Source organism: Peromyscus californicus, unplaced genomic scaffold, assembly GCF_007827085.1.
Source record: "Peromyscus californicus insignis strain IS unplaced genomic scaffold, ASM782708v3 Scaffold_11__1_contigs__length_118956290, whole genome shotgun sequence".
Classification (NCBI taxonomy): domain Eukaryota; kingdom Metazoa; phylum Chordata; class Mammalia; order Rodentia; family Cricetidae; genus Peromyscus; species Peromyscus californicus.
In genome coordinates, this window is record NW_026294402.1 from 79,026,531 (window position 1) to 79,052,320 (window position 25,790).

The 25,790-nt window shown below is 35.6% G+C and overlaps 1 long non-coding RNA gene across 2 annotated transcripts in view; it reads left to right on the forward strand.

Annotated features, from left to right (window-relative positions):
* The window catches only part of LOC128096257 (uncharacterized), a 33,311-nt gene extending 13,750 nt beyond the window's left edge, over positions 1-19,561 (forward strand). The window contains exons 2-4 of one of the 2 annotated variants that reach the window (XR_008213571.1): positions 4,449-4,506; positions 10,677-10,857; positions 13,331-19,561. This is a non-coding gene — a long non-coding RNA (uncharacterized LOC128096257). The remainder of the gene's footprint in view (positions 1-4,448; positions 4,507-10,676; positions 10,858-13,330) is intronic. The other variant, XR_008213570.1, reaches the window with a different exon arrangement.
* The last annotated feature ends 6,229 nt before the right edge of the window (positions 19,562-25,790 follow it).

Below are 25,790 nucleotides of genomic sequence, written 5' to 3' on the forward strand. Positions count from 1 at the left end.
TTCTTTTATAATCCATGCCAATCGAGCTCATCATTGCTGAGAACTAACAAATGATTTTGGATATAGATAAAATATCCTTTCTGCTTAGTTTATGAAGCATTGGTTTGCACAGATTGCTACTTTGAGACATCGCATAATATGTAAGCTTCCTCAAAAACCTTGCCACAGTTCAAAGAGAGGCTCTGAAGGGTCTATCTGTCAAAAGAGTTACTGGGACTTAAATTAGGCATGTACTTGACTTCTGGTGCTTAAGATGCTGTTGTACGGCTGATAGACAGATACCATTTCAAAGCATTATTCAAGTTGATCCTTTGTGCAGAATGCTCTGTCGATCCACCTTGCCTACCTCTCAGGGTTTCCTAGGACCAGAACTTGGGATTTCTGTGCTTGGGAAAGTGCAATTGATTAGATGTGGGCAGTTGTCTGGTCTACCTTGCCATTCTTTGTTCCTCTAGTTTGGAAATGAGCTGCAATTGCTCAATAGGATGCAAGGTAAGTAATTTGGTGAGATTTGATAACATTGTCTACTTTGCATTTCCTTTTACAATTATATACTAAGCTAACATTACAAAACACCTTATAGTATTTTCTGATTTAAACTATTGTAAATTTAGTAGTTTTCAGCTATCATCTCTAAATATGGGCCAAATAAAAATATTCTAATAGTTTATCAAGAAATTTTAATATTTAGTTCTAAAGCCACAACTTCCCTCTTGTTCCATTGTTTTTTTCCTTTGTTTCTTTTCTTCTATACTGTTTTCAGTTTGGATATTAGAAGTTGTCTGCCACCTCAAAGTTTGCACTCTGTCAAAGTCTGTAAGATAAAAGTGCTGTTGAATTGAAGGAGAAGGAAGAAGCATGGATATTTTTGACTCCAAATGTATAGTCCAAATTCCTTTCTTTTGTTGTAGTTATACTTCTACATGAAGTGGGTGAGTATAAATAAGGACTGTGCTGTGTTCTCCAGGCAGCACCCTGCCAAACAACCTGATACAATGAGAGTCAAAAACACATCATTGGTAACAGAAGCCAATTCTTGATCCAAGTCATCTGTGATGTGGCTGGCCGTGTACAAATGGCTCATACTTTTTTGTTTTTAAATATTCACCTCTGACCTCTGAGGATTTGATGGTCTCAGAAATAGAATTACAGATGTCTTAAATGAAAGTTGATTTGGAAAGATATTCTACTTAGCTTTTCAAGTCCAAGACTAGTTAGACTTTAAAAAAGCTAAAAGAAGTATTTTATGAAATGAATCCAAGCCTAAATGCCATGTAATTAATATGCCTCATTTATCTCAGAATGAATATTTTTATAAGAACAAAATCAAAGTATAGAAACCATCAGTGCATAAATTGAAGATTTTTCACAAAATAAACAGTTCTGAATTATCAGCGTGTAGATTTGGAAACAGCATAATCTGTATCTTGGATCCTTTCCAATTACCAGCACCGCCTAAGATAAGCATGGTCCTAGCTTCAAACACAGTTAGTTGTCCTTATGTTTGACTGCTTTATAGAAGAAAGAAACAAAAATTCATTCTTTTGTGCTTGGATTTTTGAAGATCAGTATTGTCATACTGATCTTTTTTTAATCCTTTTTTTTCTTCTTTTGTCTTTAATCTTTGTTGACATAAAGTATTGCTGTGTAACTCAAGCTGGACTTGAACTCATGGTCTTCATCTCCATCTCACGAGTGCCAGGATTACTAATGAGCCATATCATGCCTGGTTCATATGATTTCTTTATGTGTGTTACGTAGGCTAATGGAGCAAGTGTATTGTACTGAAGCTGAGCTAACTGGAACACAGATCTTGACTCTGTCATTCCTTAATGTCATTGGATTTTATATATTATTTAATTGAGTGGAACTAACTGCTGAGTTGAAACTTGGCAATTATTAGTTTCCTACCTCAACATCTTTCAACTTCTACCTTTTTAAAGTAAACAAGATAGCTAGAGAAAAGTTATTCTCAATGTAAGCTAAAATATTTTGTCAAGGGAGACCCATGTATTGTTCAAAGGAACAAAATACTATTTGTTAGAATATTTAAAGAAACACAATTATATTTTTCAACAACAAAGTAAATGTCAAGGGACATTGATTCACAGTACAGCCAGGAGCTTACTATGTCAGCAAGTTGGATGTGAAGTCTTGTCTCTCCTCAGTGGCTTCTTCTTTTTTGCAATTGACCAAGGAGGGATTCTTAGACACTACTTTAGACTTAGATTTAATGGAACAGTGGTTTCCATCTGGTATATTAATGTTTAAAAATAAAAATATAATAATATTCAATGTAGATGTATTTATTGTTATACATTGATGGTAATTATTGCTATGAAGAAAAAAATGCCTGAAAATTATTAAATAAAAGACAAGTTCAGCTAATTCAAAATTTCAATGAATTTGTTCATTTGTTATAGCTCAGAGAGAGTGAGGTCCCAAGTGAATGTGTACTGTTGATATGGACGTGGCCCTGCCATGTACCCCACAGTCTTAGACCAATGGGAAAATGGCAAAGTTTCCAGTGTTAGGCTCATAGGGACAGCAAACTCTTCCTAGGTGAATAAGAGTGAATAGCGCATGGAGAAATGTACACCATAACTCCCCTCAACATTTACAACCTAAAGACTGCTCCCTATAGAGACTGCTTCTACCAAGATTAGCTACAACTGTCTCTTTGATCCAACTGTATACCACAACCCCTGCCTCCTTGTTGACATGTATACAATAACCCCATCTCTCTGTTCAACTCTCTATATAAATGCAATGACCTTGGGGAGTGGGCTGTGGTTTCTCTAGTGGAGAGTACAGTCCACTCTATCCCAGCTTTTCTATGCCTGTTTGTAATTTCTTCATTCCTTCATTATTCTCAGTCAGGTCCAAGTCCCTGGGGCTGTGCAAAGATGTGGCAGTTAAGGGTGTGCAAAAACTGGAACCAGAGCACATTGACAGTGAAAATGAACAATAGACATGATGACAACCAGTGTGGAGAGCCATCAAAAAACTAGATGTGGAACGTGATGTGATCCAGCCACCTCATTCATGTGTATTTTTCCAAAAGAACTGAAATCAGGATTTCGAAGAAGCAGAGAATTAGTATGTTCCTGTAGCTTCTTCCAGAGCAGCCACTGTGCAGAAAAGACTTAACTGTCCACTGCAGAGTGGATGAAGTGTGGCACATAGACAGTCACACACAGGCAGTAAGGGATTGCACAATATGTATCAATTTGGATGGACTTTAAGGACAGTATGCTGAGCGAGATTAGTCAGTCACAACAAATGCTGTGTGATTCCACCGATGTGTGGCACCGTAAAACCTACACTGATAGAATCAAAAGGAGCATTAGTGATTGCCAGATGCTGAGGGACGGAGTGGAGGGGCATGAAGTCAAGGTAAAAGCCGTGGTTAAGCTCCTTTGGCCACTCAGCATACCTGAACTACAGTGTGCTCCTCACTAAAATGTCTGTTAGAGTGTAATAGGTCTTGTCAAAAATTTCTCCCATCTGTTCAGTTTAAGTGTCCCCATCTCTAAATTAAAACCACTGGTTTATGAAATTAAAGTTAGAAGCTGGCCAGTCTCCCTGCATGCTCCTATACAGACCCTGTAGTGTTTTTACTGTGTCTCTTTGATCTTCCACACAGGAACACTTACCTGGGGAATGTCACCAAGACGCGCACATACTTCTCTCACACATAGATGGCGCTACTAACACATCATCTCTAATAAATCTCCTAAACTCTTACTGGCTGTGGATAAGCACTGGTCTGTCCTGTCTGGTCCCCAGATAGTTTCTATTTCGGGAGGGCTAACTGGGGTTTTGGGGTGGGGTGAAGTCTTTAACAAGGATCTGTTATTGTATGCAACCAACCCTGCTAATATTTAGAAACAGAACGCATTAGTTGAATAGACCTTTTATATTTCAACGGATTGGCTGTTATGTGAGTGAAGAAAAGGAGCCTGATTTGGACCTTTTTACTTCAAGGAATTGTTTGTGGGATGCTGTCTGCTTCTCTGAATCATCTTGGTCTCTGCTTTCCTAATTTGGATGGGAGGAAAGGAACCAACATTTACTGATAATCTAGTATATACCAGTAACTGGGCTACTCATGAATGACACATACTCCTAATCTCTTCATTCTTGGTGGGAAAATGGCTGATCTTCTTTTATTTATACATTATAAAAGTGGAGGTTAAAGATTTTACAATTAAGCCACAAAGACATTGTGATTTTGATTTTAGACCAGTGCTATATGATTTAAGATTTGAATCAAATGTCTATACAAACATGTCCTGCAAATAGATTCAATACTAGCCTTGTATTAACATTGCTGTCATGGGGCTAGATAAGCCATATATCTTTGGAAGGATAAATGACAACAGAAGCTGATTTAAATACCTTCATTGAATCAAGCATCCTCAGATTAACCAATGCTCTCTTTACAGAACATACTGACTTACATAAGTGTGGACCCTTTCTGTTGCTTTCAGACTGAAGTATGAGGTAGGATTGTAAATATTTAAATTTTATGAATATATGTGTGTGATTTTATTAAGAACTCTATGGAATTGAGGAAGTTCTAAAAATAATATATAATATATAATGAAAAGTATATATGTATATATATAATCTCTGGTTTGAGAAAGAACAGTTTATCAAAAATTATGTATTTTCACCAATGGATTAGCTTGATATGACATACACATTTACTATATCATATTATGGTGATTGCTTCTGAAGATCATCAGGACCACTTTCTGCAAGGCCAGATGTGGGCAATTTGCTAATAATTATTTTGAAAATTAAAAAAAAATCTATAAATCTGTAAATGTTGGGTCACCTCTCACATGCCCAGTCTAATACACATGCACAGGATAGACTCATTTCTGCATTGCAGGACCATGTGTTAGAATTTTATGTCAAATCCCTAATTAGTTTCTCCATAATTACTTTTATTGCATTTTTCAATTTGATTATGCTTCTAAATCTGTACAGTTGAGTGACTTTGCAAAGTTTCCTCCCATCTTTGTGTTTAAAACACCTGGTTAGGAGGCCCTGTGACGTCATTCATGGTGGTTCTTAGGGAGGGGCCGCTCACACAGTGGTACCCACACAGTAGAGAGGCCGTGTTTTCAGTACAGATATAGAGACCAAGGGCTAAGGCAGATTCCAAAGGCAGATGCCCTTTAAGTAAATAAAAGACAGACACTCAAAGTAAGTCAAAGAGTTTTGAGCTGCATTTTAGCAGAAAGGGGCTTACAGTTGATGGATGACTCAAGTCTGAGCATTTGGCGCTGACCTTGACAGCTAGATTTAGGACAAGTAGATTAAAAAAATTGATAAGGCTACTTCCACAAAGAGAGGGATGCACAGGGACGATGTTCCCCACTAACAGAAGAACTGTTTCTGGAGCAAGGTAATAAATGGGTAGACTATGAAAGAAAACCTCAGAATCCACAGAGCAGCAGGAAATTCCTTCACCAAAGAATGAAAAGTGCTGCTTTCATTTCTGTTCATTCATTTCTGTTCTTTTTGCTTTGTTCCTACTGCGTATGGTCTTCATGTGAAAAACAGATCCCACTAATGAACCTTTCACAAGTTTACACTGATTCTCTTTTCTCTTCTTGTATGACTCTTCTTTGAATGATGCAAATAAAACTCAGTACGCACCAGTAAAAGCCAAGGGCCTCCTCTGTCCAGCCTGCTGCCATATTCCATCACATTTCAACCTTTTCCTTAGTAGAGTAAAACAAAGAGCAAAGATTCCATTTCCTCAGGACTTCCTTACATATCCAGTGTCCACTTTACAGAGGTTTGGTGTGCATCTCCATTCCTCTCTAGAAGAGTTACTTTACAAACACCTGCTTTCCATATTGTCAAATCCAAAGCTACTTCTCTATCTCCATTTCCCTGCACTTGCTGGGAATAGTCAACAGAAAACCAGTCACTCTCTGTTGAAAAGCATTTCCCCCACTGGTCTCTGCAACACGGTTTTCATTTGGTTATTCCTAATAGTCATAATTTGGGTTAATAATCAACAAAGACAATGCTGAGCCTTGAGATTTTGTTGCTTTTGGACCTCTAAGCTTTGCTTAGAAGCTGTCTTATAAATTTTAGTTGGGGAATGGATCTAGGGGAGAAGAAAGGTGGGGAGAGCTAGGAGGAGTGGAGGGAGGGGAAACTGTAGTTGAGATATAGTCTACAAGAGAAGAATCTGTTTTCAAAAAAGATAACCACACCCATCTCACCTCAGAACAATATTTTCCACACTTTCATAGTAAGTGTATTTGACAATCACTGCCCTGGGCTGGTTAGGTCAGCTGGATCATGGTGTAGTGGAAAATATCAGGCCAATAGTAGTCAATGTATTCATAGCATAAGAGGAGTTGAATTCAGGCAACTATAAAACAAAACTATTAATTTTCTGAAATAGTCCAGTTACTGCTGATGTCCAGCTTTATTTCAATAGAATAATTTAAAGACTGAAAGTGTTTCCATCTATTTCCTTGAGTATAGACTAAGTGTTCCACCAACTTGAATATGTGTTTTCAAAATTTGCTCTCTTAAAATTGGGTTATAACTACCTTCATTTACTTTCAGATTAAATTGTTCTGGTGATTAATTTTATTTTGACATGTCAAGAAGCATACTTTAGGTGTTGAAATGTGTTTTATTTCTGTACATGCAAACAGCTTACAGATTTGATTGACACTAGATATAAAGTGGTTCTATAGTCTGAGGCACAAGTGAGCTTCAAGTTGAGCCTTGTAATGCTTAGATGTGTTTATGGAAAAATGAGTTGAAATATAAAACCACAACCATTGTCTGCATTCTATAGTCTTTGCTGAGCCTAAATGCCATTTTGCTTAGAGAACTCTCTATGCTTTTAGGTTACAGATGTTGAACATAATGTAAATGAACACATTGTTATTCAGTTGCCTATTGGCAACATCATTTTTGTATGGGCATAGCCAGTGACTTCTTGAACACCAACAGTGAAATATCAGAAACACAGAAACAAGTAGTTCTAGGTGATTGGGACTGGCACAGAAAGAAGGGAGTGAAAAACAAAAATGTAACACTTACCGTCACAGAGAAGCCTCAGACTGATCCACGATGATATCTGTAGATGGAAGACCCAATCCAGGTTAATGGCTACTTAGATGTATGTAACATACTTGTGAAAGCATAGTAGTATGCTCCTAAATACTAACTTAAGGAACTTAAAACTAAACCTCAGTCTTTAGCCAAAAAGACTGAAATGAAACCCATCTCAAAAGGAGAGCAAAATGGCCTGACGAAAGCAAACAAATGCTCGGTTTTAGGGATGGAATTTAGCTAGCTCTGGAGTCTACTTTTATTTAGGAGATAGTTTCTCATTCCTTAGGTGATGAATCTTAAGCCTGTGCTTGAGAGGCTAAAGTGTTAATGGTGAATAAGGGAAACAAAATCACACCACAACTGGAGAGTAACTTTAAAACTCAGTCAACTGATTCGGCAATATCTACTTGTCTGTGCATGTATGTATTTATTGGCTGGTTCCTGCATTCATTATATAATGTGTCTCTTTTTTGGATAATCTCATGCATGTATACAATGTATTTTGACTTATTTACTCCCCGTAGTCCTTTCACTCACCTTACTCCTGACTCCTCCCATTTCTAGGTGTTTCCAGACAGCCCCCTCTTACCTTCATGCCTCTTTTTGTGTAGTCATGTGCAGAGCACTGCACTTACTGTTTTCATGATTGCAGTGACAATGTCTTATCCTGAAAGTGACATTTCATCATACCCATCCTCCGGCTACTGCAATGTTCCATCACTTCTTCCTGGCTGGTTTTTTAGCCATTGGGTCGTTTAGATGTTTCATGAAGGGCTAAACATTCAACGGTCTCTTGTTCTCCATACTTTACCCACTCGTGGGTCTCTGCATTAATGCCCCCCCCACACTGAAAAAGCAGCTTCTGTGATGAAGGTTGAGAGCCACACCACTAATTTGTGGAATAAACATAAATATTTAGAAGGAAGCTTGGTTACATGTCCACATATGACATAACTTTTGCCTCAGGTTAAATATATTATCATCTCAGTTACTACGTGACAGCACACCTGAACTTCTTACTCCTGTCTAACTGCAACTTAGTCCATTGATGAAATCTTTCCATCAACCCCCCTCCACAGACTCATAACCACAACTGTACTCTCAGCTTCCATGGGGCCAGACTTGTTAGATTCTGTAAATGAGTGAGGTAATGTGGTACTTGTTTTTCTGTACCTGGCTAATTTGGAACTGGTTTGTGAAGCAGTAATATGCCTTTATTAGCTGTATTATTGAAGAATATGAAATCGTGATGCCAGACACTATCATAACAGACAAAATTGGAAGCAACCTGTGTCTATTAACTGACAAGTACATAAAAATTTGGTATGTATGTGCAATGGAGTACTGCTCAGCCTCATACAAGAATGAGTTGCTGTCTTTTGTAGCAGTATGGAGATCTTTATGGTAAATAAGTAAGTCAGACTTTTTTCGATTACTAAGTTACCTACTGAATTTAAAATTTTAATTTTTATATGAGACAGTATAGAATATTTATTGAAAACTTACTGCATTTTCCACCATGCATAGTGATTTTTTTCCAGGAAGTGCTTTTATTTAACTTCCATGAAACTGAGTGAGGCTGTACCTCCCTTTCCATCTCAGATGTGAGAATTTCAACTTTGTGAAGAAATTTGCAAATTCTTACACACTATGGGTGAGGTGCATAAAACATCATTTTGCTTTGTGAAGGGTTGAAACCAAACTTAATTAAACTTATTTTACAACTAGCATATGAAACACACAATTGTACATAGTAGTGTACTGTCATGTAATGATTTGATATATGTGCACATTCTATATGTTTAACTTAGGTCAAACATATTTATCCCTACTCATCTTCAAACTGTCAGCTCCCCAAGCCTCTGCTTATGCTTCCTATATCACACAATAGAACAACTGGATGACTCCTCACCTACAGAAAATGCTTTATAAATGTCATTAGAGCTGAACGCAAATGGATTTATCAAAATCTTTGAGGAAATGTAAAAGCAGAATTTGATGATTTCATGATCAGATGATGTCCAGGCTTTATTGTTTCACCGGATCATGTAGAGATTACATTTTCAGGACTCTGCATTTTTGAGCTGAATACCCTTTGCCTTAGGGTCTGCTGCACTCGGAACCATTTCACATTCCGTTCCTGTGACTGACTGACTGATGTGCATGACTATGACAAACACTTGGCAGCCTAGCTGGGCGAGGCCTGAGTGTGAGGACTCAGACTGTCATTAAACTGGGGCCTGGATCCAAGGACTGAGTGCATGCTCCAAGCCCCACCATCCTACTGGCCAAGACACAAGTGCAAATTGTACTTGTGAATTTATCATAAATTATTATTTTTTTAATAGAACATTTAAAACTAGACAAAGAAAGTGCTCTCCCCGTGGAATGGAATTACACTGCATTGCAGTCTGAATTTTACTTGATAAATAATTGGGCAGGCTACTGAGAGAGATTACAAATTGTATCTCTCAGGGGTTTTTAAGAGAAGAGCCATCTGTACAGGATGAGTGTGAGGTAGGGCTGAATCTGTGAATCCGAGAGGCAAGTGGTATTGTGAAAGAAACATTTCATAACAGAAGAGGAACAAATTTCAGCTTTCATCTTTCCAGTAACTCCTTTTGTGTGATTTCAGCAACTTGATTGATGCTCATAGTTTCCTCTTGCCATGTTGTGATCTGACCAGAGAGTAGGCATTCTTCTCTGTAAACTTGGAGCACTTACATACTAAGAAACTGAGTCTACAGTAAGATGAGAGAGCTGACCACAGATTTGTTTTGGGAAAACTAGCTTCATAGGAGGGCTGACAATTACTTTGTCATTAAGTTGGGGAAAGTGAATGGAATGAGTAAAGTTTGGTTTTGAATTTCAAGGAGATGTTAATATGTTTACCATATTAAATATGAATGAGAGCCCCAGTTGCCTAATGGATAAGGCATTGGCCTCCTAAATATGAATGGTTTGAGAGAGTTAAGACACTTAAAGTTTATCAAGTGCAGAAGCATGGGATGCATTTTGTACCAGGAATAATAGATTGCATATCTTAGATAATATACTATGTTCACAGATTTTGAGTATGATTTTTTTTTGCTTTTGCACATTCAGCATCTCTGTGTTTTATGACAACTCTGGTTTCATTGTGCTTTTTATTGGAAATATGAAAACATGCATATTCATTAACCCATATGGGAAAGAAATTTGTGCCAATATGTGTCAGGGTAATGCTTAGTGCTGAGAACGTGTCAATGGATGAAGAATAACACAAAATTCCTGATCACATAAGAGCTTATATTTTAGGGCTGTAAGGCACATAATAAATAATTAAATAATAAAAAAATAAATACTATGGAGAAAAACAGAAAAAAAAGTATCTGGGTTTACTTTAGTGACTCATTTACAACCAGTGAGGTCAGGAGGGGTTGGCATGGCTTCTGCAGCTGGGCTGTCAAAGCTGATTTTAAAAAATTACAAAACTATTACTTGAGATATTCTGAGGACATGTGTATCTTAAAATTTGGAAATTAATCAAAACACAAAAATGTATTTACCGTGTGTTCTGTCTGTTTCCACAGGACAGAGGCTCTGTTCTATCTGCAGCTCTGTCTGCTTCCCAAGCAAAGGCCATTCTTGAGACTGACGACTCTGAACCAGCTGACATAGGCTGGCTATGCTGCATGGATTCTCTCTTCTGAAATTTTATTTGTAGGCTGAAGATCCAGTTCCATGGTAGAGTGCCTGCCTAACATCCACAAGGTACAGTTTTAACACAATAAAAAAGAGAAGGCTACTCAGGAAGTCATATTAGTCAGATAGCATGATATTGGAGTTGGCCAACTAATTTAAATGGCTAATTAAATTAAGCTACAATAAGCTGTTCATTTTAACAAGAGACACTTATTCTCACAGTATGGGAAATAGAGTATAATTGCTGAGTAAAATTACACAGAACTAGATGAGAGGTTAAAGTGTGGTTTCAGTAAATATGTGTGTTTTTATTTATTTCTGAATTTTGAGACACACACATCCTCAAACATCTAAAATTGAATCCTTCTAAGATTTTTCTTTATGAAAGAAAGCAATTCACATGCTTAGGCTGATTTTAAATCAAATTCATCTTATACAACTGATTTGATATTCAGATTCATAATATTTGGAAATCAAATTAATTTTCCTTATTGCTTTGAAGAGTATACAGCTGTACCTGGGATTTTAAGAGGCTGTAACTCTAAAATAACCATGAATCCAAGGAGTAGAGCATAATTCTAAAGACATCTATTAAAGGGGCTATTTCTTTTTGTATTAATTATATTAATAAGCAGATGAAACACAGATAATGAACATAACAATGTGGTCTAAGGCATTGTGTTATAACTTTACTATGTTTCTATTTGAATAAACTCATTTTAAATTATTCTGAATGGCTTTGATTACAACTTAGAAATCCATACTGCCTTCTGATTGGCTCCTATAACTAGTCCAAATAACTAAAACTCACATTTGAAAGCTTAAATTCTCTTTCAATGCTGCTAAAATCAAATTGTCACCATTATACAATTAATTTACATGTAAGGAGAATTTGTTAGCTCATTTATTCTGAATCTACATAATTAAACATCATTAATAAGAAAGCATATGGCAAGCCGGGCGGTGGTGGCGCACGCCTTTAATCCCAGCACTCGGGAGGCAGAGCCAGGTGGATCGCTGTGAGTTCGAGGCCAGCCTGGGCTACCAAGTGAGTCCCAGGAAAGGCTCAAAGCTACACAGAGAAACCCTGTCTCGAAAAACCAAAAAAAAAAAAAAAAAAAAAAAAGAAAGCATATGGCATATAGAAGACCGCAAAATCAACTTAACTTCAATATATTTATTTGCCATTGAGTTCTTTGATTTGATCATTGTAAGTGAGTTTAGGGTCTGTTTTGGATGGCATCCTACAGAAAAGAGAAATGTGGTGATCAGGAGAGGAGTAATTGTGCATGTGGCTTATAAAAATCTCTCATAAGCCCCAAACTCACAGGGAAACAAAATGAAGAGACCATCCTGGCCACCACACTAATCATATAGGTTTATTCTCTATTCAGCATGCCTAGTTTTATACTAGTCACCCCATGCAATTTTAGTTGGGGGCTCATTACACAGAATAAGAAACTTTTTAATTGGAAATAAATAGTCACAGGGGCTTTTTTTGGTGTGTGTAAATTTCATTGTTCTTAAGGTATGGTATTTTGAACACAGTAAGATTGACGGAGCTGCACACAATGCAGGTGGCTGTCAGAAAATCGGTAAAAAATAGATTTTGTGAATTTCATACCCTTCAAGCTTGCTTTGTTGCATTGGAATCTGATGAAGCTGAAATGATTATGTAGGCCTACCTGTAATCTATGCTTCTTTCAGAAACATTTTACCCTGAAGTTTCATTAAAAAGTCAGAAGAACGTCTCTCCTCCTTCTCTACTAGTTCTTTTCCTCTGACCCAAGAAAGAACAATCAGAAGAGCAGGTTTTAAACAGGGACTGGTTAGTACCTTGGATAGTTCCCGAGCTCATCTCCCTGATTTACATTCATGACCTCATTGAGTCTTTATTCCTGAGCATTCTAGCGATTTAGAAGTTGTCTTTCCCTTTCATTTATTTAATAACTAATCTTCAGTGCTTACTTGATGTTTCCTGGAAACATTTGCAGTGGAATGGCACAGAGGCACACAGCCCAGCATGGTGATGCAGAGCTCTCCTTCATTCTCCTCACTAAACTTCTGCCCTCAGCAGATACATGGTATTTTGCCTACAAAGGTATGCCGCAGGGATTTAATGACCCCAGGAGCTCTCTCAGTCTTGTAATAACATATTTTGAGCAGTTAATCAAGAGTTTAACCAACAGGGATTCAGAGTGGAAATTTAAAGCAATTTCACAACATGGGGTATAATTGGTTTCTTTTGTACTTTGCTTGGCTGCTCAACCAAGGATACTGTATAATCATGCATTTGCTCCAAAATCTATTACCCTTTACTTTACATAATCTAACTAGGTACATACATCCGGTAATAAATATATCACATTCTGATCTTCAGATTGTTGTTTTAAAAATGAACTCTTCACAATGTTCAATGAGAAAAAATATGTTACTCTGCCTTGTTTTTCATTCAGGGAAATGTCATCTCTCTTACTTCATGTGTTCAGAATAATTGTTCCATCTTACTTACTCTTTGTTTCTATTACTTTGTTCTTTCTAGACACAGAAACAAGGAAGGACTTACAGTAATGTCTAGACTCCAGGTCTTCTCTTCAAAAAGATCACTGCTGAACCAGATGTGTGCTATCCAGCAGAGGCTTCCTTTACTTCTATAATCCTACTGACATTTTTTCATTATCATTTATCTTGTTTTGGAAGGAATTCTATGAAACATCTTTGAAACAAGGGAAGAAAAATGAGAAAAAAAACAGATCAAGAATCTCATGAGACAGCATGTTAGGAGAAATAAATAAAGAAAAACCTCACATATTTTAAGTAGTTTAAGATATCTGTTTAGTTTGGGAGTAACTACAATTGAGCAAGAACACTAATAAAACAAATCTTCCATGCTTCACTTAATTCCTGAAACAGAACATAAGCACGGATCTAACTGACTGATGTGCTAGTGGATACTCAGAGAATACAAACCCTTTCACTCAAAGCACATGTCTTTGCATTGTTACACTTTGCAAGCTACTGCTCCTTTACAATCTGCTTTACATGATAGTTTTAAACTGTTGAAATATGGAGTAGCATATAATAAATTTAATTATAGGGTAAAAACATTAACCAACCAAAAAACAACATGAACTGTTCAAGTGTCTAAGGTTAATTGAATTATGACTCTAAAAATACTCAGTTTAATGTATTATGGCATATCGTAGAAGGCCTTCGTGATTTATTATAATGAAGAGTGACAACTCTATTGAATTATAAAAAGTAATATATTGACATATGAAAAGTTATACTGTAGATTAGGAAATGCATATCTATGTAACTGTGATAAGTAATACATAGTCAGTTATTATTTAAATAGATGCTCACTTATTACACTATTAAAGTATTTTTGAATAAAGCAAAATTTGTCTGGGGTATTATGCCATGAATATATTTCAGCATATTAACCCATATAAAACACATAAACATGTTCATATCTGTGATTAAATTATTAATTGTCTAACATAAGGTATAAAAATGAATGAAATACTATGCTATATTATCACAATAACAAATTAAAATTGAAAATGATAGGTACTATATGTGAAGAAACAACAATGTTCATTGAAAAACTAACACAACAGTTATTTCACTCAGTAAATCAGACTAAGCATGAGCAAATCTTTGCAGCCCCAAACTGTCTTGGAATTTTCTCACAACAAAATAACGTTTACAAGATTGACTCTCAAATCATCTTCCACCAAACATTTAGAATAAATCTTTGTGTTCTGAATTAATGCTTTTATCCAACATCAAAGCCACTTAAAATTTTAGAAGAATTATCTATCATCCTTTTCTTTGAAAGCCTAATGTATTCTAGTTATGAAAAAATCAAGCAATATTCCAAAGTACAAAAACAGAAAAATACACTCAGAATTTCACTACCCAGATACAATAAATAATTAATGGCATCTCATGCACATCAGTTTCTGTGTGCACATTTCTTGTTCTACGTGTCCAGATAATGTGTAAAGTACGAACACTTTTAGTAACAAGTTACCTAGTATTAAATCAACAGTGGTTCAGCTGTAAACCAACAATGGTAGAGATAAGTTCTCCCCTTAGGCAAAGTGTTGAAACTCAGTGATAGAATCCAATGATCCATATTGGTTTGTTGTGTTATTTTCACCATGCCCAATTTGGATCCCATGGTGGCAAAATGGCTGCGTTAGATCCAGATGTCTACATTCTAAGTATGAAGCAAATGAAAATGGGATCCTGCAATGGGCTTGTATTTTGTCCTCCAGAGCACAAAAGTTTCCTGGGGAATTCTTGTCTCTAGCAGTTTTCCGTTTATAGCTCATCAGCCACACGATTATATTTCTACATCTAGGTAGACCTGGACCTAAGAAAAGAAATTTACTAGAGAAGGTGGTTAAATATATTATCATCTCTATAGATGTAAAGCACATTTAAAGTTGATATTTTCCAATAAACATTTAAAATTTTGTTTTGCAGGAAAAAATAAAGTAAATTTTAAGGAAACATTGAACTAATAGGTTCTCAGAAAATAGCTCTTATTTTGTAAGAATACTTATGATATGAGAAAAACTCAATGGTATTTATTGAAAAATATCAAGAGTAATTTTGATTTATTTGTATGTATGAATGTAGTAATAGACCTGCCACTTTCTTTGCTACATGCATACCTAAGAGCAGAAATTTTATATCTTATAAACAAGCATATTTAGCTATTTATTGATTCACTCACAAAATTAATACATGTCTGTGACCTCTTTCCCTTAGTTTTCTAATTTATGTTGACAGTTAAACTTGTCAAGATTCCTAGAATTTATTATTTTGTAGCTATAAACTCCATAACTGTTCATTTGCACATTTAAATCTTTCAATGATTTTTTAGTCATTCTATGAGATTTCCATTTTTGTTTTTTATCTTTGGTATTAATTAACCAAATTTTCAGGGGAAGCTTTTAAATGGAATAAAGATGTGTTAAGAATAAATTCTTAAGTGATAAGTTTTTTCAAGTCATTTAGTCTTTGTTTTATCTATTCATTATGGTTGTATTAATTGGAGTGGGGATTTGTTGTAAGATCCTCAGTCGAAATTCATTCAGAATTTGGATTTTTATTTTTGAGAAAACATAGCTTTTGTTTCTCAAAAGACTACACATCCTGAATTCTTAGTTGCTTGTGTAGTATTTACTTTCAAAGTGCTTTAACCTCATTCCATTTCATCTTCGCAAACCTATAAATACCAAGGAAGAGCAGGGGAAAGGTTGTAAGAGCCAGAGGGGATGGAGGACACCAGGAGAACAAAGCCTTCTTAATCAACTAAGCAAGGCACATACGAGCTCATAGAGACTGCAGCAGCAAGCACAGGGCCTGCCCAGGTCGGTACCAGGTCCTCTGAATATATACAATAGCTATTAGCTCAGTATTGTTATGGGATGCCTGACTGTGAGAATGAGTGGGTTGCTGACTCTTTTGCCTGCTCTTGGGACTCTTCCTTCTGTTGGTTTACGGCATCCAACTTTAATATGATAGTGTCTGCTTTATCTTACTATATTTTATTTTGTCATGTTTCTTTACCTCTTATAAGCCTATTCTTTTCTAATGTGAGGCAGAAAGGAAGTGGATCTGGAGGTAAGGAGAGGTAGGGAGGAATTGAGAAAGGTAGAGTGAGGAGAATCTGTAATCAGGATATATTGAATGAGAATAAAATTAAAAAAGAATCTATATTCAGTTGAAAGAAGATAAAAGAGAAAAAAGCATTGTCTCATATTTTATAACACAAAACTAAAATGTAAGTAACTTAAGTGCCTTTTTAATGTAGTATTAATCTAAAATTGAATTAAAATGAAATTAAAACATATATGCATGTAATATCATATGAACTGGGCAGGTTGTATTTAGAGATGCATGTACATACATATGTACTTGTAACAACAATTGATGAAAATAGAAAATGAATTTGAAAGAGAGCAGTGAGGGGCAAATGGCAGGGCTAGGAGAGAGGAAAACAAAGGAGAGAATGATGTAATTATATCATAATCTCAAAAAATAAAAGAAAAAAAACTCTACCCAGCATGTCTTTATGTACAACATCTTTACCTCTGTATGTAACATTCGTTAATTTTGACTTTGAAAATTTTCGTAGTTACTTAACTGGTATACTATGCAGTATTAATTTGTCATATTTTAAAGCTTTTGAAGGTAGCAGAAATAATGTGGAAGAACTCAGAAAACCTAAGTGAATTATCTTTTCAAAGGTTTATGATTTCAGTTCATATTATTTAGCTGTGTTTGATTGTGGAGGAAATTCAGTCTTCAGCTTTTATGAAGCTTAAGTTTGCATGCTAGAGTTTTAATCATTTCTAATTTTACTAGAAGATCTGATACAAGAGAAAATAATTCAGATAGTTTGTGGGACAATGCAATGCTGTGATCCTACCACTGCCTAGGTTCAGGTCCTGCAACTGGGAAGGGACATGGGCAGAAGAAGAATTGTCCAACCACCAGATGAATTTCATACAAGTGACCTGCCCTGGATATCTCAAGTCATATTTATTTATACTTCAAAAATAAGCATGTTTCGCCCACTCTCGGCCATTAACCTCTGGTAAAAACAAATATGTCAAATATGTTTTTTCCCAACCTTTGCACCAAAACAACTTTTAAACCAAAAGCAACTGTTCAGTATTTTTCTAGTTTGGCTAAATTTCAAGCCAGGCATCTTTACAAAGCTAAAAGGTAATAAGCATAGACACACACTTTCAAGAATGCAACATTGTTCAAAACTTAACACATCATATATTTACATAAATAGAAATTATTTGCCATAAACTGCTTGCATATAGTTAGCTTGTATTTCTCGAACTGTTCTCTTGTCTTTCAAAAGGGTCCTGCATAGTATTGCTGAGTGAGAGTCCATTACCACGGGTTTTGCCTCATGGAGACCTGTTGGACAAACACTCATATGCTGATCTGAAATTAGGCCACATGGCTCCCCACAATGCAATGTGCTGTATGCTTTGAGTTTTTTCTCATTCCTTTTTGAAACAATCACAGAAATTCAAACTGTAAAGGGAAGAGACTTTTAAGTCAGTTAATACACCCTCTCACACTTAGCCCTAGCCAAAGAAGAAACACACACCAGTTACCTCCAAGGTCGAGATAGTGGCTTAGGTCTGAGCCTGGTGGCACAGGCTTTTAATCCCAGCTACTGAAGCAAGAGCACTGCAAGTTCAAGGCCTGACAAAGCATTTTAGTGAGACCATGTCTCAAAGTAAACAATGGCTGGGTCTACTACTCAGTGTGCCAGTGCTTGCTGGACATGTTTGAGATCACAGGGTCTGTCTCCAGGATTGCAAAAAGACGAAACAAATACCTTATGTCTGTTTCTATTCGGACTCCAGTTGGGTTTTAAAAGGCCATGGACAGATGAAAAATGCAGACTCCACTTAGGGTTCAGGTCTCCATGAGCAATGGGAGGAACCCAGGACACTGGCCAAGGTGATCTTTGCAGGAAATATATAAGGAAGTAGGGGAGACTGACCAAGCAAATGCGAGGAGGGAAGCTGAAGGCTGTCTCCTTCCGTCACCCTCCCTCCTGCTCTCAGTCTGTGTCAAGTGGACACCGGAGATATTTTGTCTAGTATTGCATTGCAATGGGTTTTCCTCTGGTTGAAAGTAGATCTCACCATTTTAAGCCAGAGAAAATTTGACTTGGGTGCGTTATTTTAGTACAAGGCCATGGTAATGGTGGTTGTCTGTACCTTCCAACGTCTGCTTTTCATGGATGTGCTCTGTAAAGAATGGCACAATCTTACTAAGAGATAATTGTGCAGTATGATTTACTAGATTATTATGTCTAAACATAAGGAATACTCCACATGAACCATAAAAGAAAAATTCATATTCTTAGATATTTAACCTAAAGCAATAATGATTGATTGTTTTCATAATAGTGTTGATACAGCAAATCTTGGAAAACATGAGTAACAAATGTTCTAGATTACTGTGTACCCTTTGAATGATCATATAAAATGTAATACTGACAGAATATATTACTGAAATATTTTACAGTGTAATTTTAAGCTATAAAATTATATCTAAAGGATATATACATGTAGTGTGCTTAAATGGATATTAAAAGGATTATGCATCATATTGTACCAGTTTTCGTGGTAAGGCTTCCTAGCTCTTCTTTGAAGATAGTTCAAACCAGGTATCAAATAAGAAAGAAAGTGGAATAAGTGAACATAGTCTAAAACTTATATAGAAGAGCATGTGGTTATTAAATCCCACTGTAATTTCATTCATGGCTTAAATTGTGATGCCCTGGTAAACACAGAGAGATGACTGTAGGTCCTTATGAAATCACAGTTCGCTTTAGTGGTAACAGTTTTGTTATACTTTCAATAGATAATGATAGCTCTTAGTGCTTGATTAGGCTAGATATGAGTATGACACCCACCCATACTCTGTCAAACAGGTCACATTCTCTCTTGGAGTCTTTTTGGTGATGCTTGTGATTTACTGGACCCAATACACTTAGGGCATTGAGTAAGGAATTGATTGTTTTGGCATTACTTTAGTGGCCCCTGCTTTCCAGTTACTTACCATATTCCAGCCATAGAATCCCAAGTTAGGGAGCCACATCTGCCTCTTAACCTAGCTCCTTCAGTTCCTGTGCCAAATCCAGTCCCACACATGGACAGAAGAAATCCCATCTGAATTCTCAACTAGTGGCAAAGGCTTTTGGTGGAAGCCAGAGCATATGAGGATAGCAAATAAGTTATGAGTAAAGTTTCTTAATGTCCTACGAGTCTGGCAGGACTCCACCTCTAGGCACCCCTGGAGAGTGCTTGGGAGCGTAAAGTAGGATCTTACGCAATGGACTAAGTTGTATTAGTCATATTTACTTACCTTATAAAACCAAAATTATATCTCTCAATTGTTTTGAAGACAGCTGCAGCTAGTGTATCTATCCCTCTGGGTACTCTCAGATTTGGGTTATATTTTCTCAACTGGTTGGAACAGTTTAGACCCTGGCTACCACATTGCTATACTACAGCAAACAAATTATTCACAGCTTATTATTACTATGATTCACCACAAAGGGAGCTTCAGATTTAGGAAATTCCCAATGTTGTAGGGAATGGAAAACTTTGAAACTGTATCATAACAAATTTTACCAAGACGCCAAGAATTTAGGATAGAGAGTTGGGTTTGAGACATTGGTGGGAAAGCTGTTTCTTAGAATAGTATGTACTGGATTGGAATGAAGAATAGAGAAAGGCAGACAAATCAGAATTTAGATCAAAGGACACCAGGTCACAAATATCACTTTTACATTTTATTCATATGCTACAGACTTATTATATTTATGATGAGTATATGTCACAGAATGTAATTCTTTACACTTTCACTTTTCTCATCATTAAGCATTTATTCTTAAGTTAGATTTGTTAGTTAGGCTAAGGGTTAGTAACCTTTTTGTCTGTAAAAGGCCAGGCAGTAAATATTTTGGCTATTTTGGATCATAAGGTCTCTGTTGCAACTACTTGGTGTGACTGTTGTACAATAAGGACAATAAGGACAAATGGATCTTGCTCTCTGAATTTTCATTTCCATAAGGTATAGGTCAACAGATATGCCATGCAGGTCATGCAAAAGCATCAGAGATTGATATTTTATATTCTTTTTTTTTTTTTTTTTTTTTTTTTTTTTTTTTTGGTTTTTCGAGACAGGGTCTCTCTGTGTAGCTTTGCGCCTTTCCTGGAACTCACTTGGTAGACCAGGCTGGCCTCGAACTCACAGAGATCCGCCTGGCTCTGCCTCCCGAGTGCTGGATTAAAGGCGTGCGCCACCACCGCCCGGCTTGATATTTTATATTCTTAATTTCTGCTATATTTTAAAAACCACTCTAGGCACTTAGAATTATGCTTTATATTATGTTGAATCATAGTTTAAAACTTCAACATGCTAAAAATCATGAGATGTTTTTGAGGTAACTTAAAATTCTAATCTCTTTTTCCTTAGACCATAAGTAATTTGAGGAACAGTGGATGTATTTATATGTCTCTATTCTAGAAACAATTCATGACCTCCTTTTTCTTGGAAGCACTTGATCATCTTCATTGGACAGTGTCAAATCTGGGTTTCATATAGGAAGCTTCTCTTTAGACATCAGTTGAACATAATCACACCATCTTCTAAATTATTAGTAAAATCTAAAGTCCTTATCCATAATGATAAAAATTCTTGGACATTGTGGAATTATGGATCTTTATAGGCTAAAAAAGATTCTAAGAGAAAATGACAGCTTGGGCCACCCACCAAAGGTCTGCTACTAAAACTCTTGTGGTCAGATGCTACTTTACAGAGTAAATCAGTTCATTTACTTTGAAGATCATTGATTTTCACTGATATACTCTGACATTTATGTTTATTATGTATTTTGTATCTCTTTTATGACAGAAAGTCTTTGTAGCCAAACACTATACTGATAATTGGCTCTATATCTTGTCAACTAATGTTATTATATGGAAATATCATGGAATCTCTGAGCTAAAAAGGACTTAGAAATTGTGTATTTTTTTCACTTCATATCATATTGTGAATATTGCACAATTTATAATAAGTTTTTACTCATGAATATTTCACAGCAAGAAAATAATTAGCAAAAAATAAGAAAGTTATCACTTGATGAATTTTATAATAAAATATTTAAAATAAGGTGTACTGGAAAGACACAAGGAAGGTTGTTTACTTGTTAAATGTTCAGAATTTTGGCTGAGAGGAAAATAAAAAGAGACATAATTGCAAATCTGATCTTCATAAATTTCTTTGAAATCTGTGACTTATAATTCACTATATATATTTATTTATTTATAATGAAAACTAGAAAATATATAGCATCACCAATATACGGAAGTGATGAGTATGACTGTACTCTATGCAGTATTCTGTGTCTCAGAATACTATATCATCTGATTTATATTCTGTTCAAATCCAATGGCAGTAAAATGAGTGTTAGGGTATTTATTAACAATAATATGGGGAGATGCTTTATTAATGAATTATATAAAAATACTAACTGAAGTGTGCCTATATTTTAAAAATCCATCATATTGATGATTTTTAATGATGCAAGTGATTAAAATAATTAACCTTCCCAAATCCTTCTATTTTGTCAAACTCCAAATCAGGAAACCTGGCAAAATGTAATGAATGACCTAAATCTAATATATAACATAATGTAAATACATTTTAACATTTTAATGTAGTATTTTCTTTTATCATATAAATAACAACTACATGTTCAATTTTCTGATAGGTTCAGAAAAATAAAAATATTTACTTTCTATAGTCTTAAAGAAATAGTTTATTAAACCTAACTTAAACAATTGCTGTGGTTCATGTTTCCTTTATGACGCATGATATGTATTATGTATACACACAATATACATCCATACATGTGTATATATGTGTATATATAAAGTTCATATTCACAACTATATGAAATATGAATGATAATTATGTTTGAAATAAGTACATAATTATTATTAGTGAATATATGAATTACATAAAAATGGCACAGGAGATTTCCAGTATAAAAAAAAAACTCACTGCTTGCCATGTTTCTTACTGAGTTCTGATGATTCAAGAAATGTTACCTTCTGTCACTGGTACTATGCCCAGTCTGACAGTGCTGCACATTATCATGTGAAAATGTTTGTAAAAAATGACAGATGCTGATTATAAACACAAGGAAGAGAAGTTTAATTACTTCAGTCTGACAGCCTATGTGTACTCAAAACAACAGAGTCAACCTTGAGGAATGAAAAATAAACTCTAAAATTTTGCCTCTTGGTGATTGGTGGAACACCAAAACTATGAAAAATATTCATGCAACAGTAAATGCACTATATATATATGTATATGTATGTATGTATGTATGTATGTATGTATATATATATATATATATATATATATATATATATATATATATATATATGCAGGGTATAGTTCACAGTTCGAAGCATGCAAAGAAAAGTGACAGAGGATGTTCTTATGTTGCCAGAGAAACAAAGTTAAGGAAAAATTGAATACATGTCTAATATAATGGATCCATGAAGTCAGTGTGTGCTATCACTAAGGCTTTTGTCCTGTTTTTCACAGAAGGAGAACTTTGAAAGACCACAGTGAAGAATTATGCACTGTCTGACAAAGGTGTTGTAGGAAAAATTTTCAAGTATGAAGGCATTTGGAAGCTTGAATTATCCCAATTAAAAAAAAGGGCCTCCAATAATAATGCACATCCTGAAATCTGGTGTATACCGGGATGTTGATGAATTTTTACACAAATCCTTTTTCTTCTTTCTGCAATATTTATGAACCTTTTGCTTCATTGAAATACTGCAAGTTATCAGTAGTAGGGAAGATTTGTCCTTAATTGGCTAGGAATAGGGTTAGAGGTAGATGAACAGAAACCTGAGTATACAGTGGAGAACAAAAAGATGCATATTCCTAAACAGTTTACATAAGAAACGTAAAACGTTACTATTCATTGCTGTAGCAGACAGTAGTTGTTTGAATTTGTCCCCTTGGAGTGCTGAGCCTTAATGGTCACCATGAGTATTAGCACACACGGACTTTATGAAGGGCTGAGAAATTAGAGCCACCCTAGAAGAGCCTGAGTGAAGCCCTTCTAACAGATGCTTCGTGGAGATTTGGGTTTCTGTCTGGTTCTTCTGTTTTTCACTTCCCCTTCCCTCTCCCCCCTTCCCCTCCCTCCCCACTTCTTTTCCTTCCCCTTCCATGTATGTGCCTGGTGCCTGTGAAGGGCTTTAGACTGTTGTGTGATATTTTGGTTGTTTTCTGACAAATAAAGCTTGCTTGGAGTCAGAGGGCGAGGCCACCCACTAGCTGATCATAGAGGTTTGGAGGACTATAGTGAGAGGAGAGAGGAAGTGGTAAGGCGAGGCTGAGAGAGGGTCACAGCCCTTTTGGTGGGAGGAACAGAGAGGTAGTTAGCAACTGTGGCTGCTCCCCTGCTTCTTTGTTCTTTCAGATATTTACCCTGATATCTGACTCCTGATTTTCTATTGATAAAGATTAAATTTGTACTTCATTGGATCTCTTGGAACTGGTGGTACAGCTGGTTACAGCCACTATGTGGGTGTTGGGCAGCACATCCTTGTTCTCCAGAAAAGAAGAGAGTGCTCTGCACCCCTGAGATGTCTCTTCAGCCCTCATCCTCAGGTATTTTATTGTAGCCGAACACAAGACATGGGTCAAGGTGTAGGTAGATTTCCCTTATTTTGAAAAAAAAAAAAAGAATGCAGTAAAAAAAAAATCCAGTACTTTTTTATGATAAAATTTTACTTTTTATATAGAAAAATCTTCTGTGTATATGTATATTATGGCACATATATCTGTGATAATTATCAAAGTTAAATGAAAACAATTTTGAAAGCCTGTGACTTTTTTATTATTTTTTATTTAATGTCAAGATTTATTCATTCCTGAAAATACCATTCTATAAAACGATGCCCTTTAAAATGTAGTTATCAAATATGCCACATTTGCCATGGCCATATGTATATGTATAGCCATTAGTCAATGGAGTCTCTCAATCATCCATTTTCCAGTTTACATCACTGCTTCCTTGATTATACCACAATTAATAGCATGTAGTTCCTTATTGTCTTATCTTTTCACTGTAGTTTCTTATCTTTTGTCTTTATTATTTTGACGTGAGGAAACTAAAACCCTCTGAGAAAAACTAGTAGCTAGTTTGCTTGTTAAATTCATCAGAACTTAGAATTCCAAAAATAGAATACATTGCAGGGAACTGGAAGTTGTACTGTCTTGTGACGAACTGAGGGGAGCTGTCTCACAGGGCTATGTCTTTCTCATTTTCATGCACCCAGGGATAGGAGTTAAGGAGGATGCTGATGGTTGAATTTGGAAGCACAAACCTTTTCCCTAGATTTTGCCACAGAGGACATCTTGAACCCTTCATGACCATAACTCTGCCTCGTTCTGGTTAGCACTTCTGGAAATGCCAGGCTGAGTGGTTTTGACTTCTGACATTTAGTGTTAGAAACTACATTTGTTCCTTGGGAATAGAAACCACTCTCTAATACATGCTTCATGACAGTGTTGCATCAACTCCCATGTGCATTTCCGTATTGTTTTATTTCCTGATTGCTCATAACGTGAATAGGAGTGGAATATACTGGGTTTAACTGGAGCTCCACCAAGCAGTACTAATGATGTCCATTTTATAGGCTATGTCCCAGATGCCATGGCTTCAGCCTATAATTTCATACCAAAGGAATAGGACTAAAGCCATTTATGCCAGTATGACTTTGGAGTTTGAGTTGTTAATATAAATACACATGGAATAGAATTATTTGAATTTTCAAAAAATGAATTCTTACAGAAATTCATGGTAAATATTTTAAACAAACTATCCACTGAAATATAAAGTATGTATCTATTTAAATGAGGAAAAAGTTAAGAATTATGCTATTTCAATCATGGCTTTAATCTAAATGAGCTTAGAGATGAAGTATATTATTAAGTTCTACTTTCTAACTGCTGACATGTTTGTCTTATATTGGAAACACAACTGAGAAAGTTTAATGAAAATAAAACCCAGGAAATTATTTTTTAGTTATGTATCTGTAATATATTAATTTGTTTTTTGTTTTTACTTATTTTTTAGTTATAATTTAGTTATGACATTGTGTAAGTGAAAGTATAGAGTGTACACAGGAATTATGCTTGAAAACAATATCCATGAAGCACCTGGCACATATAATCCCTAAAGATATTGATAACTCCTACTAAATATCATTCAAGTATCATTAATAAATATATTCCCATAGTCCCAAGCATACTGTATACAACATGTCAATATAAAATGGTGTTTTTAACTCACAACTTTGAAATATACTTAAAAGTTCTTTTTCTGTTAACTGTGATTT